The 16,138-nt window shown below is 47.5% G+C and overlaps 1 protein-coding gene across 1 annotated transcript in view; it reads right to left on the bottom strand.

The window, feature by feature from the left end:
* Positions 1–4,038: 4,038 nt before the first annotated feature.
* Positions 4,039–16,138, bottom strand: part of LOC134480933 (WAS/WASL-interacting protein family member 1-like) — a 45,586-nt gene continuing 33,486 nt past the window's right edge. The window contains exon 3 of the mRNA XM_063270831.1: positions 4,039–4,185. The gene's annotated coding sequence lies outside the window, so the exon portion shown is untranslated. The remainder of the gene's footprint in view (positions 4,186–16,138) is intronic.

The following is a 16,138-nucleotide window of genomic DNA, read 5'->3' as shown; positions in this document are numbered from 1 at the left end:
GGGTTCAGCCCTTGGCATCCCAGAAAACAGGTATGATGGTAGATCCTTATAACCCCAGCCCTTGGGGAGTAGAGGCAGGAGGATTACAAGTTCCATCCATTTTGAATTGAATGCTATTAATGTTCTAGAACCCAAGTGTGGTGGTGAGAATTAAAAAAACAACTCCCATTGGCCCATAGGGAGGGGGGCTGTTAGGAGGTGTAGCCTTGTCACGATAGGCATGGCCTTGGAGGAACTGCATCATTTGGGGCGGGCTTTGAGGTCTCAGAAGCTCAAACCAGGCCTACTGGCTGACAGTCTCTTTCTTGCTGCCTATGGGTCTAGGTGCAGAACTCTAGCTACCTCTCCAGCACTGTCTGCATGCATGACGCCATGCTTCCCACCATGATGATAATGGACTAAACCTGCGAAACTGTAAGTCGGCCCTAATTAAATGTCTGCTGCTGTAAGAGTTGCTGTGGTCCTGGTGACTCTTCACAACAATGAAAACCCAACTAATACCCCAAGTAAACTGGTTGATCTGAAGTGATGTCAGAGAGGAAATAGGTCACAGAGTGATTCTAACCTCTCAGGAAGGGACTTCTCCTTCCTTGGCTGCAAACTAGAATGACTCAGGGAATTTAAAAAACGTATCCATGCCCGAGCCTAAGCCAGATCTCATGGTACCTGTTCAGTGACCTTTTCTGAGATCTCATGGAGATGTGGGATGGGTACCTCTGGCCTCCCCTGCTCTAGAATGCCCTAAGATGCTCTAGATGGGTCAGAGACAGACCTCTTCTTCCAGAGCAAAGGCAAGTTCACAGGGATGCCTCCGCACTCTGAAAGGATGGCCAGGGTATCCAGTGAGTTGGTGGACAAGGTATAGACTTCAAAAGCAAAGAGTTCAAGTCACTTTCCCTATGGCTAGAAACCTTTAAGATGTTACAAAGCAAACCTTTATGCTCCAAAGCAGCTTTGAAGTTGAAAATGTAAAGCAAGCGGGTGTCACCCTACGGAAGGGAACATTTGAAATTCCCAGAGAGCTTGTCAGGATTTCAAAGGAGAAGGATAACAGGTGAAAACTGACTGATGTCTAGAGGCAGCCAGGGCTAACAGGACCACAGTCCCCCAATCTCCCAGGTCTCTCTGTTTTAGGCAAAGAAATGGATAGTCACAGGACTGGAAGATCGGCCTTCTGCCAGGCGAGAGAACTGTCGGGAACAACTCCTCTGCAGGGCCAGATGTAACCTACAGGAGGTCTCAGCAAAAAGACCCTTAATGTCTTCTTAATGGTCACATGGTCACTACTTCGTGTGACACTCTTCCCTGGGGAGACGTGAACAAATATGTACTTACCCCAAATAAGGAACCAAAGACAGACCAAAGTTCAGATAATACCAGAGATCATCTTGGTGAACCATTGAGTTATACTACATGGAAGAATATGGCTGAGAGGTTACTTATAGAAGCAGAAACGACTCAAAGACAGTTGCATCACCAGAGCCCACCCAGCGTGGGTGACGGCTCAGGAAAAACTATAATGCACTGCACAGCCTGCAGGCAGCCCAGCAGGTCGAAGAGTGTCCTTTCTAGTAGTTCAGTTGGTCTGAGCCTCTTCCAGGCAGCTGGTCTTCTCTGAGTGTCTCTCTGTTCTTAAGGCTTGTGTTTGCTTAGGGACAGAGGAGCCTAGTGAATCTGGTCAGTTTCAGGAAGTTCCTGAAGCTTACAAATGTTCACTTCCTTAGCTTAATGAGCTTCCCTGTAGAATGGAGCTTTTCACCTCCTTGTAAACATCTTTTCTCACAGTGAGCTTCCCTCCAAGATGAAAGGTTTTAATCTTGGGAGAAACTACTCCACAACACCACTTAAACAGAATTGGGTGACTTAACCAGGGTCTTTTAGGATGCCCTCAAAGTAGCACAATTCTGCCCTGATCCTATGTTGTAGCACCCATGCCTGCACAAGTCATAAACCCTCTCTCTTCTGGTTGAGCATTTTTTGTTTTGGTTTGGTTTTTGTTCTGTTTTCTTCCCTTTCTTGGTATAAGATGGTTTCCAGAGTCCTCGCTACCTGGTTGTCCTCTCCAGTCTGTCAGTGTGCTTCTTAAAATCTGATACCCAGAACCAAACACTGGGTATGAAATATCAGATGCATTGGATATGTGGCACGGCTTGGGGGGTGGGGGTGAAGATGTTTCTCTGTAATTAGAAAGGAAGCCAATCCCAGGCTGGGTCAGCCCTGGGACAGTGGCATGGATAGGAAAACTATGTGGTCAGAGGAAAACAGCTAAGGGCTAGCACCAATTTGTAGCACCCAAGAATAGATATGAATGCTGCTTTGTGACTTACTGCTTTAATTTTCATTAGTAAACACGAAAATGTGTGTGGTCTACTCAGATATAATCTATGGAAGATAAAAATGAGGAAGGCTAAAAAAATGAGCAGGAGGGAGGGATGGGAGGGGGAGGGAGGAGGGGGGAGGGAGAGAGAGAGAGAGAGGGAGGGAGGAAGGGGGAGGAGGGAGGGAGAAAGAGAGAGGAAACTGGCCTTGCTGTGATGTTGGCTAAAAACCCAGAGGCTTCCATGTCAAACTAGAAATGATATAGAGTCATTAGCTAGTCCCTGGCAAGAAGCTGGTAGAATATTCTAGAAGGTAGGCAGGGACTAAGAGCAATAGCGGGTATTGGCTTTGGGCTCCTGAGCCTCTGCCTGGAACATCAGGAAGCTCAGTGTTCTGGAAGAGCAGGCCACAGGCCACAGGCCAAGGCAGTGTCCCCGGAAATGGATCAGTGCTGCTCCTCTTGGAGCAGGAGGGTGGTTCACTTAGCTCCCTTGCTTCACTTGTTCTTGTCTTGTCCCTGAGAGGCAGGACTCTAAAGAATGCTCTAGAGCAGTGGTTCTCAATCTGTGGGTTGTGATCCCACGGGAGTTGCACATCAGATACTTACATTGCAACTCACAACTAGTCAAATTACAGTTACAAAGTAGCAATGGCATAATTTTATGGTTGGGGTCACCACAACATGAGGAACTGTATTAAAGGGCCGTAGCATTCGGAGGGTTGAGAATCACTGGCCTAGAGGGTCACCTGAAACCCCCAGCACTTAGAGGTGCAGCCAGAATGATCAAGGAGTTCAAAGTTAGCTACAAAGTAAGTTCTGGACTAGCCTGGACTACATGAGACTCTGCCTTGAAAAAAAAAAAACACAACAAAAGAAAACAAAGAAGAGAATGTTTGCTCTGGAAAAAAGACAAGATAGGGATTTCCGAGGGTAGCCGGCTAGCGGCAGCTCTGACCTTCAGCAGGAAGCGGCTTGGCGAGTGCCAGCCCCACAACCCTCCGCACCCTCTGGCAGGAGGCAGGCAGCGATGCAAACGAACGATGATGTCATCATTTGGCTTGCTCGTAATTTCTGCAGTTTGAAAGCTGAACCTGGCAACTCTGTCCCTCTAAGGTGAAGATGTGTGTACCTCACAGCAGCTCGGGTTCCAGAAGGAAGTTCAGGGGAAGGCCACGGTCCCTGAAGGTTTCGGGTAGGAACTGTCCCACAGGAGGGCGCCTCTGAGCCCATTAAGCCGCAACTATCAACTCTGTCTTCTTGTTTGTTTATATTTAATCTCTACCACGTCACCGTCTACAGTGACTTTCTAACACGAGTTTTCCTGGTTTTGTGAGTAGCTCATGATCGATCAGGAAGCATTTGCTCCAATTTCCCTCCAGGATCACTGTCTCCTGGAAATAGTTTCCTAAAATAAAAAAGCACAGAAGAGAGGTTTGGGAGCCGAGGGCAAACATGGTGATGGGGATGTTGTTTTGCTTTGCTTGTTTCTGAGGTACCTGAGCCTGCCAAGGTCACGAGACACTGTCTCAAAATCAGACGGAAACAGGGTCTGTGGGAGGGCTCAGCCGACAAAAACCACCCTCGGGCCTGATGACCTGAGTTCAAGCCCCCCAGAGCCCACATGCTAGGAGGAAAGAACTAATTCCTACAAGTTGTCCTCTGACCTCCACACACGACATCCACGTTGCCCACAAACACACATGCAAAATACAAAAGAATTATAACAATAAAAATGTTTAAATCAAGCCTAGTGTGCCTTTAATCCTACTCGGGAACCAGAGACAGGGGGATCTCTGCGTTTGAGGCCGGGTTGGTCTATAAAGCAAGTCCAGGACAGCCAGGGGTATTCCACAGAGAAACCCTGTCTGGAAAAAGAACAACAACAAAAATTAAAATCACACAAACATAACAAAAAGGGAAAAAAATATAGAGGACCTCCATCAGGGGCTGGCCACCTTTTTTAAAGGAAAATACTGCGGCATGCTCAACCTATTAATTAAATCTGCATGCCCTGATGTTGGAACTTGAACCTGTGCCCTTCATAAGCACTCTCCCACTGACCTATAGTCCTAGCCTATACCACGGCTTTAAACACAGGAAGCTGGCATCTGGCCCAAGTGGGTCTTCACAGTTTCTAACAACTCCAACGCAAGGCCCAAATGTTGCCTCCTAAAATCCGTACCATCTCAGCAATACCAGCTTCACCTTTGCGAGAAGGAGGCAGGCTCTGTAAACAGACTCTGTAAGATGAGCACTGGCCCAGAGGAACAGCGGTGTTTGAAGAAGAATTTAAATGTGCTGAGCGTGTGTGCGTGTGTGCGAGCCTGTCCAGAGTCACAGGGAGCGAGATGTGTTTGTTCATTCATTCATGCATGTGCTTGTTTAACAAATATTTATTGAGGGCGACTCTGTGTCCACAGTGTCTGTTTGGCTCTCAGGTTAGAAGAGGCTTAGCCGCGGGTCTCTCGTTTTGTAGAGGGAGGTATGGCATATTTATTTCTATCCCGAGAGAGGCAGGGTAGCCCTGGTTAAGATAGCACATCCCTCTGAAATTTCAGAAGCTCTCAGTGGCCTCCGTGTGTACAGATGCTGGCAGGTAGCGTCCCATGCATGGGTGTGATCAGACCACCTAAATACAGGCTTGCTCAGCGTTCCCACTCTTTATCTTCAAATGTCTCCATCTCTCTTTTTTTTTTTTTTTGGTTCTTTTTTTCGGAGCTGGGGACCGAACCCAGGGCCTTGCGCTTCCTAGGCAAGCGCTCTACCACTGAGCTAAATCCCCAACCCCATCTCTCTTTTTTTTTTAAAAAGATTTATTTTAATTTTACTTGGGGGGGGGGCTCACGTGTGAGTACAGTTGTCTTCAGAAACTAGAAGAGGGTGTCTGATCCCCAGAGCAGAAGTTGCAGGCAGAGTGAGTTCCCAATATGAGTGTTAGGATCCCCCATAGGAGACTCCTGCCTTTGCAACAGCAACAAGTACTCTTGTTCCTCCCCAGCCCTGGCCCCATCTCTTGACTCATTGGCTACTCTTTCTCTTTTATTGCAAGAAAGGAGTTTGGAATGCTGACCTCTCCCAGAACTTCCTCAGGCCCTTCCCATTCTGATGAATTTGAGCCCTTTCTGGACTGACCGTTTTCTCCCAGAAGTGGTCTCTCTTCTCTCTTCAGTGTCCCTGGCCTCTGCAAGAATACCTAGTCTCCCCCCCTCTTCTCTTACCAAAACAACCCTCCTATTCTACTACTCTTCAAACTACCAAGCTTTTCCATTTCCTGCCCATCTGGCTTTCTCAGAGGCTAGTTTGTCTCAGTTCAGTTGGTTTCTCCCTGGATACTCTCGGTGAGACCAGAACCGCAAAGATGACTTGTGGCTTTTCGAGAGAGAGCATTTCCCCCACGGCTGTCATTCATTCTCCTCGTCCTTTAGAGATAGACCCCTCAGTTCCAGTTGTGTAACAGACCGTTTCCCAGGTTCCCTTATGCTAGTTGCTGCCATCTTTGTCCTTCTGGGGTCACCTCCGTGAAAGGAAAGTGGACACTGTCCACGTTTTCTCTCTTTCATCTCCACAGAAACACGAATGGGAAAGAACACCAGAGTCGATCATTTTAGATCTGAGATGGGAGCATCAGGCTGCAGCTTGCAGGACAAGAGAGAAGGAAGGGATACCGGGGCTGGGGAAGTAGCTCAATTGATAGCGAGCTTGCCTTACATTCCTGACACCGCACTGTTAGCCCAGATATGGTAGTCTAAGCCTCTAATCCCAGCATTTGGGAGGTGGAGCCAGGATGCAAAGGTGTCCTTGGCTACACAGATTAAGGCATGGCTCAGCAGTTAAGAGCACTGACTGCTCTTCCAGAGGTCCTGAGTTCAACTCCCAGAACCACATGGTGGCTCACAACCATCTATAATGGGATCTGATGCCCTCTTCTGGTGTGTTTGAAGACAGCAACAGTGTACTCATAAAATAAACAAATCTTAAAAAAAAAAAAAAAAAGGCAGACTGAGATGCTTAATAACCAAATGGATAGTTTTTAAAAGATGGAGTATGGGAGGGGAAAATGGAGCACGGGGCAGGCATGGTGAGGACGCCTTAAATCCCAGCACCGAGGCATCTGAGGTAGGTGAAGCTCTATGAATTCAATCTGAGCCTGGTTCACGACACAGCAAGTTCTATGTCAACCAGGGATATAAAGTGAGACCCTGAGACCCTGACTTTAAAAAAATGAAACAAGTCCCCTTTTAAATGCAAAATGTCCCCTGTAGGCTCATGGGTTTGAACACTTAGTCCCCAGCTAGTGGTGATGTTTGGCAGGGGCCTGGCTTGTGAATGTAGGATGCTGAAGGTGGGCCTTTGAGGGTATATAGCTTCTCTTTGCTTCTGGGCTAGCATTCTGCCTGCTGTTCTGCATCTTAGGCAAGCCACTGCTGTAAGAACCAGCCACTCTATGCTGACACACCATAGCTGCCACACCTTTCCCACCATGATAGACTAAGGCCTTCACAGCTGAGAGCCAAAATAAGGCTCTCCCACCTGAAGTTGCTTCTATTGGGTGTTCTGTTGCAGTGACAAGAAGGGCAGTTAACAAGCCCCTTACAACACTGCCCTGATCCTGAGGTTAGCACCAGACTGGCTGTGCTATATTGTAGCGTGTGAGGAAATATATTCCCCAGTTGTTAATATTTGGCGTTTATTACAGTAAATACGCCAGTAACCTTGAACAGTAACTCCGATCTTCAGCAATTTCACACCTTGTCCCAGGCCTATCTCTCCCCCATTTCCCTGTACCCCTGTAGTCAACCTTCCCCTTCCGGATGCACACTGCTAATACACACGCCTTCCTGGTGGCTGTTCTTTGTTGATGTCAGTGGCTTTCCCTTCTTCCTCCCTTCCTTTATCTATAATCATTCTCTGTTATTCCTCCTCCACATACCTGCCCTTCTGTGGGAAACCAATTCCCACTCTTGCCCGGACTTTTCTTTAGACTTTACTAACACTGCTTGTTTCCACTCCTGGACAACCATACTTACACATCGCAGCCTGGTCTAATTGTGGTTGGTGTGATGGTTTACATAGAAATGGCCCCCAGAGACTCATGTGTTTGAATGCTTGGCACATAAGGAGAGGCACTGTTAAGAGGCGTGGCCTTGTTGGAGGAAGTGGGTCACTGTGGAGGTGGGCTTTGAGGTGTCCTATGCTCAAGCTCAGAGTTGCCATGGTCATGGTGTCTGTCCACAGCAGTAGAACCCTAACTAAGACAGTTGGAGAGACTGGCTCAGCAGTTAAGAGCACTTACTGCTTTTCAAGAGGACTGGAGTTCAGTCCCCAGTCTCCATAGTCAGAAGCTCACAGCCTTTTAGTTCTGACTCCAGGGGAAGCCAACATTCCCTGTTGGCCTCCAAGGGCATACACAAGGGGCAGACGCATAAACACAAATAAATCGTTTTCAGAAAGATTCTTTTTTTTTTTTTTGGTTCTTTTTTTTTTTTTTTTTTTTTTTTCGGAGCTGGGGACCGAACCCAGGGCCTTGCGCTTCCTAGGTAAGCGCTCTACCACTGAGCTAAATCCCCAGCCCCCTCTTTTTTTTTTTTAAATGTATGTTAGTATACTGTCACTCTTTCAGACACACCAGAAGGGGGCATCAGATCCCATTACAGATGGTTGTGAGCCACCATGTGGTTGCTGGGAATTGAACTCAGGAACTATCTCTCCAGCCCTTTAGAAAGATTCCTAACTGAATCCCATCTCTGCTGCTTATTCACTCTGGGGCCTTGGATTATTTAACCCTTCTGCCTTAAGTTCCTCATTAACAAAAAAGGAGTATAGAGTTATCTCACATGGCGTTGGGGGAAGTAGGGAGATTGGGGTAGATCTTGGGAGCATTAAGGTAAGTTGGGTGTGACCAAAATACATTGTAAATAATTCTCAAAGAATTAATAAAATACTATACTCTTTAAAAGAGTGATAATTTATTTCTCTGCGGGTGAAAATGAGCCAACCCAAGCCAGATTAAATTATATATGAAGTCAGGTTTATTGGGAAATAGCTCTCGGGTAGGGGAGTTCACTGGTCCCAAAGAATGAGGCCAGGGAAGTCCGGAGACAGAGGGGAGGGGAAAGAGAAAGAAAGCAGGCTGAGAGTGGGAAAGGGGGAGGGGAAGGGGGAGGGGAAGAGGGAGAGGAGGGGGAAGGGAGGGGGAGAGCAAGGTGTCTGGATAGTACAGGAAGAGCCTCTGGGGGAAGGGCAGCTCAGACCCTGGGTTGGAAAGTTCAAGGTATGCCAGGTAAGGACTGAGGGATGCTGGGAGAACCTGGAGGCCCATCTGCTTTGGTATGTAAAATATGCCCCTCAGCCGCTTCTCTGGGTCTGAAGCCCAACAAAGAGAATTTATCTCAAAGCATTGTAAAGAGAAATGAGTGAATGGATCTGCAGCTCTCTGAAGGAAGGTTGCCCAGGTAAAGCCTGTGTGAAGTAAAATATTTCTTTTTTCTTTTTCTTTTCTTCCCAACATAATATTTTTATTATTTGGGAATTCCACCTAACGCACGGATCACACACACTTCCCAGCCCCATCCCCGCCCGTCCCATCCCCCCACCCCCCACCCCCCACCCCCCGCCCCTGTGCCCTCTCCAGGGGAAATATTCCTTTTGGTTGTTTTTGGTGTTTGCACCTGAGGACATGGGTCCCAGGTTCTGGCCATGGCTGGCCCAGACATTGCCTCAGTGCTGTTGGTGGCTAGAAGGATGTTTGGATTCCTCAGTTCTCCCCTCCTTCAGCTTCCAGATGTTATGGGGCGGCTGCGTGTTCCCTTGTGCCTGTTCTCTCTGGACACCCATCTCTTGGCCTACCCATAGCTCGAGGCCAGGATCTGCCTTTTGCACTACATCACCCTGGGCATCCGTGCCTCCCTTTACTGCACTCTGTGTCCGCCCCGATGGGTTCTGGGGTTTGGTGGGTTGTGCCCTTGTACTGTGGGGCGGATCCAGTTTGATGATTCCCAGATGCTGCTGAGTGTTCCTTCCCGGAAGTGTCTATTTTCTTCTGGATCGCCGTGTGGTATGAAACCTCTGTGGATTAGGAAAGTGACCTCTGACCCCGGAATCAAGACCGACCTGAATTCAAATCCAAACTGCCCAACTTGGCAAACTCTTGAACTCTTTAGAGTCTCTTAACAAACAATTTACTAGTTTGTTAGGTTTGTGTGTGTACATGTGCATTCTGGGTATTAAACCTTTGGCCAAGTGCTCTACAATTAGGTACAATATCCCAGCCCCAATTTAGGTATTTTAAATGATAGGAAGAGGGAACCAGGGCTGGCTCGGTGGTTAAGATCACTGACTGCTCTTCCAGAGGTCCTGAGTTCAAATCCCAGCAACCACATGGTGGCTCACAACCATCTGTAATGGGATCTGATGTCCCCTTCTAGTGTGTCTGAAGACAGCTACAATATACTCATATATAATAAATAAGTCTTAAAAAATAAAAATAAAAAAGGGAAGAGGGAACCAGGCTCCCAGGAAGTGTTCACTAAATAATTATTTTTAAAGTTGCCTACTCTATTTACTTGTATTCTGTTTTTCTTTCCCACGAACTGGGCTCATTGTCCCAACACCCTCACGTGGGAGGGAAGTCTACCTTAGCAGGGCTGCTAGCCTGTGCAAGGACTTAGAAGTATCAGACTTCAGCAGTGAGTTTGTGTTGAGATTCTCCCAGAAATGACTCGATGTAGTCTCATGATAAAGAGGAGCTCACTCCCTTCCCTGGCCATACCACGTGATCAGTCTTGCATCTTCCTCGCCGAATAACTTTACCCTTTTGGTTTTCTATAGTGTTTTCCTGAAAGATATACGCTATAAAGGGTCACTGCCCTTTTTACTGCGAAATCCTATGGTAGATACAGCAATAGTAGCTAGCAGCACCCTGTACCTCCGAAAGCAAGCAAGTGTAGGCCCACAGGATGTCAGGTAGACTCTCGTCTGTCCCCCAAAGGAAAGGCTGAACTTTCTGAATAAAGAGAATCTATTCCCCCTGCCCTCAAACACCCCCGTGCCTCTGTGGATGAAGTCTCCATGTATTGCTTGCACTCGGATGTTACTGAGGTTGGGAATTGAGTTCCGTTGTGACGGGTATGATTAGTATAAGCACGCACACAGTAAAGTGCAAATGTCATAGGCCCTCTGTATTATAGGGGGTAACCATATCCAGGAGGGCAGGAACAGCAGCTGCTGTGACAGATTCTATCCTAGAAGGGGGAAAGGGGACAGCATGGGCAGAGCCAGTGCCCACTTGCGAAACACCAGATTTTTGCACAGGGCCGGTTTTAGTAAGCGCAGCAGCTGGAGGCTGAGGCTGGGAGCCATCAAGGGCTGGGGACTGTCTCTCTGCTTTCCTGCTTTAGAGAATGCTCCCGACAGAGGCTCTACATCCCACTGTCCTCAGAGAATGGGACTCTGCACGCTGCCTGCATTCATTTGCCCTTTGAAGGGCCTTCTGAGAACCGGAGCGCTGAGTGAGCGCTGAGTGACGAAGGACGAAGAAGATGCAGACGTATCCGCAGCAAAGAACCTAAAGTATAACCCAATCTGGGCCAAATGTAGCCCACAGGATCCTAAAAATGAGACACGTGGGCACCTCCAGCCTCTAATTACATGGTGAGGATGACGCAGGTTGGCTGCAGCCCGGGTTGAAAACGTACAAAGTCTGCTGCCTCTTTTCTTATGGGAGGCAGGCGGCATCGTGGTCTCTCTGGAGAGCAGAGAACAGGGCAGAGGAAATGTCATTTTTGTCTGCATGAACGTATGTGCATCTATTTACTTTCTGGAATTGTTTGTTTCTTGCTAAGATTTTAAAGCACTCAGCGTGGCCTGTGTTTTATAAAGTGAAACCGAAACAAAGTAGCTTCTTCACAGGTCTAGATGTTAGGGAGAATGCAAATTGAAAGCTAAGTATGAGGCAGCCGGGTGCGCTCCTATCTTGCAGCCTCGAAATAGGAAGGCTAAGGTCCCTGGGGCCAGAAGTTCGAGGCCATTGGAGCTGACTAAATGTCTCAAAACTAAGCCAGGCTCTGTGGCACGTGCCTGTGATCCCAGCAGAAGAGTCAGGAGTCCCAGGTTGCATGAAGCAGTGTCTCAAGAGGTGGAAGGGCTGAGGTGATGGCTCAGTATGGAGCGAGTTTGTATCCTCACCACCCTTGTCAAGTGCAGACACAGCAGCCTGCAAAACCAGTCCTAGGGGGGATGGAGAGAAGATGCCTGGGGCTTTTTGGACAGCCAATCTAGCTGATCCACTGAGCTCCAGACTCAGTTGAGAGACTGTCTAGAAGGTAAGATGGAGCTGATAAGACAGGTCAGTGGGTAAAGAGGCCTGCCTGCAAGCCTGACAAATCAAGTTCGATCCCTGGAACCCACAGAGTGAAAGCCTCTGGCCTATACACACCACTCTCCCCAATACAATGCCATGGTCAGCGGTGGTGACACACGCCTTTAATCCAGGCACTCAGAAAGCAGAGGCAGGTGGATCTCTGTGAGTTCGAGGCTAGCCTGCTCTACAACTTGAGTTCCAGTTCAGCCAGAGCTACACAGAGAAACCCCATCTTGAAGGAAAAGAAAAATCATTCAATTTGCTGTCTAGAATTAAAATTGCTGTCTGATGTTAAAATATAAGGTACCCTTTATTAAGGAAACTTCCCCTTGCAACGAAGGGAGGAGAGTGCTACAGAAAGTCATAACCAATTAAAGCACAGAGTCGTGGATCTTAGTCCCAATGGACAACACCCCCAACACCTAAGGCCCAGAGTCCATTATAGAAGGCAGGGCAGAAAGGTTGTGAGAGCGGGAGAAACAGGGAGGTTGCTGTGAGGTTGTGTCTCCTAAGAATGTCAGAATTTCCACCCATAAATTTCTCACTAATATGATGGCCTAGGCATGAGCTAGACAAAGGAGACACCAATAGACTTGACAAAGTAAACGGGGGCGGGGGAGCCTACAAGTCCAGACCCTACACAAAGAAACACAGACAACCAAGGAATGCTGACATCAGGAGAGATAATGTTCCCCAGTCAAAAAGTACAGCGGTGAATTACCCAGTACCAAAAGGCCAGTCCTGCAAACATGTGTCCTGGCTGGTTTTACGTCAACTTGACACAAGCCAGAGTCATCAGAGAGGAGGGAACCTCGGCTGAGGACCATGCCTCCAAGCCTGGAGAGCAGTTTTTAAATTGGTGTTTGGTAGGGGGAGGATGGGTGGGGCCAACCCTGGGCTCATGGCCCTTAGTTCTATAAGAAAGCAGACTGAGCAAGCCATGAAGAGCAAGCCGGTAAGCAGCACCCCTCCATGGCCTCTGCATCAGCTCCCGCCTCCAGGTTCCTGGTCTGTTCCAGTTCCTGACTTCCTTCAGTGATGAACTAAACTGGGGAACTGTAAGCCATGTAAACCCTTTCCTCCCTGAAGCGTGTTTTGGTCACAGTGTTTGTCAAAGCTATAGAAAACCCTATGATGGGCTGGAGAGATGGCTCAGCGGTTAAGAGCACTGACCGCTCTTCCAGAGGTCCTGAGTTCAAATCCCAGCAACCACATGGTGGCTCACAACCACCTGTAATGAGATCTGATGCCCTCTTCTGGTGTGTCTGAAGACAGCTACAGTGTACTCGCATACATTAAATAAATAAATTTTAAAAAAAGAAAACCCTATGACAACATGCCTCCAAGAAATATATAGACTAAGCAGGTTTTATTTAAATGTATATATGTTACGCATTCAATAGCAATAAAGACTATGAATTTGAAAGAGGGCAAGGAGGGATATATGAGAGGGTTTGGGGAAAGGAAAGGGAAGAGAGAAGTGATGCAATTGTAGTAAGATCTCAAAAAAAAGAAAGGGGCTGGAGAGATGGCTCAGTGGTTAAGAGCACTGACTGATCCTCCAGAGGTCCTGAGTTCAATTCCCAGCAACCACATGGTGGCTCACAACCATCTGTAATGAGATCTGATGCCCTCTTCTGGTGTGTCTGGAGACAGCTGCAGTGTACTTATATAGCATAAATAAATATAGCCCTTTAAAAAAAAAAAGAAACAATTTTGAAAAGAAATCCAAAGACAAAATTCTGAAGAGTCCACTGCCATTATGGATGTGGCTTGACCGAGCAAAGCGTAAGCCTGGGAAGTGTAAACTGCCTTTCTACCAAAGGGTTAAATAAGACAAAACTCCGTTAGAAGTTAGAAAACGGAAAGGAGCCACTTGGCATCAATTCAAATCCGTCCAGGCTCAACACTTTTTGAAATCAAAATACATGCTCAAGTCTCCTTTCTCCCTGGAAACAGCACCAGTCAGTGTTAGCCAATCCTGTATGATGTGCTGCCTAGTTTTCCATCAGCTAGACAGGAGCTAGAGTCATCTAAGAGCAGGGAGCCTCCACGGAGTCGGGCTGTGGAGTATTTCCTAATTAGCGACTGATGAGTGAGCCCACCCCAGGCTGACTGAGCCGTGAGGAGCGTGAGGAGCGGGAGGAGCGTGAGGAGCACAGTCAAGGGCACTCCTCCATGGCGCCGGCATCGGCTCCTGCCTCCAGGTTTCTGTCCTACTTGAGTTCCTGTCCTGACTTCCCTCAGTGTTGAACAATGACATGAAAACATAAGACAAGTGAATTCTTTCCTCCCCAGGTTGTTTTTGGTCATGGTGTTTCATCATAGCGATGGCAAACCTGATCGTGTTTGCTTGCTTGATTTAGCGTAGCTCCACACCCTTCCGTAGAAGGAAAGCTTTTCGCCTTACAGGAATACTTCGAATACTTCTGGAGACCTCAGACCTGTTTCTTACAATAGTCACTTTGGAAACAATATGGCTTTTTTTTTTTTTTTTTTTTTTTTGGTTCTTTTTTTTCGGAGCAGGGGACTGAACCCAGGGCCTTGCGCTTCCTAGGCAAGCGCTCTACCACTGAGCTAAATCCCCAACCCTTTTTTTTTTTTTTTTTTTTTTTTTTTTAAATAAAGCTGACCATCCCTTAAGAAAGGACTTAGCGATCCTATTCCTACGGAGTAACTGAAGAGCTCTGAGCGTTCCAAAGCCCGAAACACTACTCAAATGCAAACAAGCAGAGCTACAAGCAGAGCCGTGGAGGAGGCTAAACATGCAAAAGAAGTCGGACCCAAAGGGCTGCCTGCTTAGCCGGAGTGGTGGCACGGCTGGCCTATAATTCCAGAACTTGGGGTCCTGGTCAAAGAAGGGTGAGTTCAAGCCCAACCTGGGCTACACAGGGGAAACTACTGCAAAAACAAGAACCAGCTAGCCGAAAGCTCGTTCTAGGATCCTGTTCATACGCTGCCTTTCAAAAACCACAAGGACAGGAAGCGATCAGTGGGCGCCTGTGACTGGGGATTTTGTTTGGTTTTGCTTTTTGTGAGACTCAAACCCGGGGCTTCATACACCCTGGGCCTCTGCACTGCTATTGAGCTACATCCCAGCTGTGATGAGGATGTTCTGCAGGCATGGAAGAATCTGGGGACGGAGGAGACTGTGGTGATTTGAGGATGGTAATCTGTTACACAACTGTGTGCATTTGTCAGAGCCCAGTGAAAGAGTTTCACTTAAAGAGATGAACAATGACTGGCATTGATGGACCATGCCTTAAAGCCAAGCAATCGGTAGGCAGAAGCGGGTGGATCTCTGAGTTTGAGGCCAGCTTGGTCTGCAGAGTGAGTTCCAGGGCAGTTAACAGCCGGGGCTATGCATAGAAACTGTCTTTTTAAAAAAAGTTGTGGGGTTGGGGATTTAGCTCAGTGGTAGAGCGCTTGCCTAGGAAGCGCAAGGCCCTGGGTTCAGTCCCCAGCTCTGAAAAAAAGAAAAGGAAAAAAAAAGTTATTCTTTATACATTAACCATCACACAACATTTTTAAAGTATAGTTTGTGTTTATTATGCCGGAGGGTAGTGTGTGTGTGTGAGTGTGTGTGTGTGTGTGTGTGTGTGTGTGTGTGTGTGTGAATTTTCCCATGTGTACATAAGTGCCTGTGCAGGCCACAAAAGTGTACAGATCTCCTGGAACTGGAGTTAGCAGGCAGTGGTGAGCTGCCAGGCATGGGTGCTGGGAATCGAACTCGGACCCTGTGGAAAAGCAGGAGCCTTCTGATCCACTGCACTATCTCTCTAGCCCTGTAAACTGGATTTTTAAAAGTATCCCGGGGCTGGGGATTTAGCTCAGTGGTAGAGCACTTACCTAGGAAGCGCAAGGCCCTGGGTTCGGTCCCCAGCTCCGAAAAAAAGAACCAAAAAAAAAAAAAAAATATCCCAAGGGAGCTGGCAAAATGGCTCAGTGGAGAAAGGTTCAGGGCCAAAGTTAGTGACCTAAGTTCAATCCCCAGGCCCTCCCCACCCCCCTGCACACACACACACACACACACACACACACACACACACACACACATACACACACACACACACACAGGCAAATAAAAGTGTAATTTTTAAGAGCTCTAAAGTTAGAGATTGGAGAGATGGCTCAGAAGAGGTTCTGAGTTCTGTTTCCAACACCTGTAAGGTAGCACACAAGCACCTCTAACTCAGGTTCTGGGGAGTCCGATGCCTTCTGGCCTCCTTACACACTAGGCACAAACATGACACCCAAGCACACACGCAGGCAAGACATTCATACTCACCAAATGTAAATCTCAACAGAAAGAAAATCCCTTTAAAAGTATTATTCTAGTAGAATGCTGGTGTTATCCCCTATGTTGATGTGGGCTAATGTTTGTCCTTTACCATGTGTCAACCATGGTGCACACATTTGAAAGGTATGACTTTATGCAGATAAATTAGATGTCTCCTGGG

Source organism: Rattus norvegicus, chromosome 11, assembly GCF_036323735.1.
Source record: "Rattus norvegicus strain BN/NHsdMcwi chromosome 11, GRCr8, whole genome shotgun sequence".
Classification (NCBI taxonomy): Eukaryota; Metazoa; Chordata; class Mammalia; order Rodentia; family Muridae; genus Rattus; species Rattus norvegicus.
Note: the sequence above shows the minus strand (reverse complement) of the source record. Positions and strands in the feature narration are given on the sequence as shown.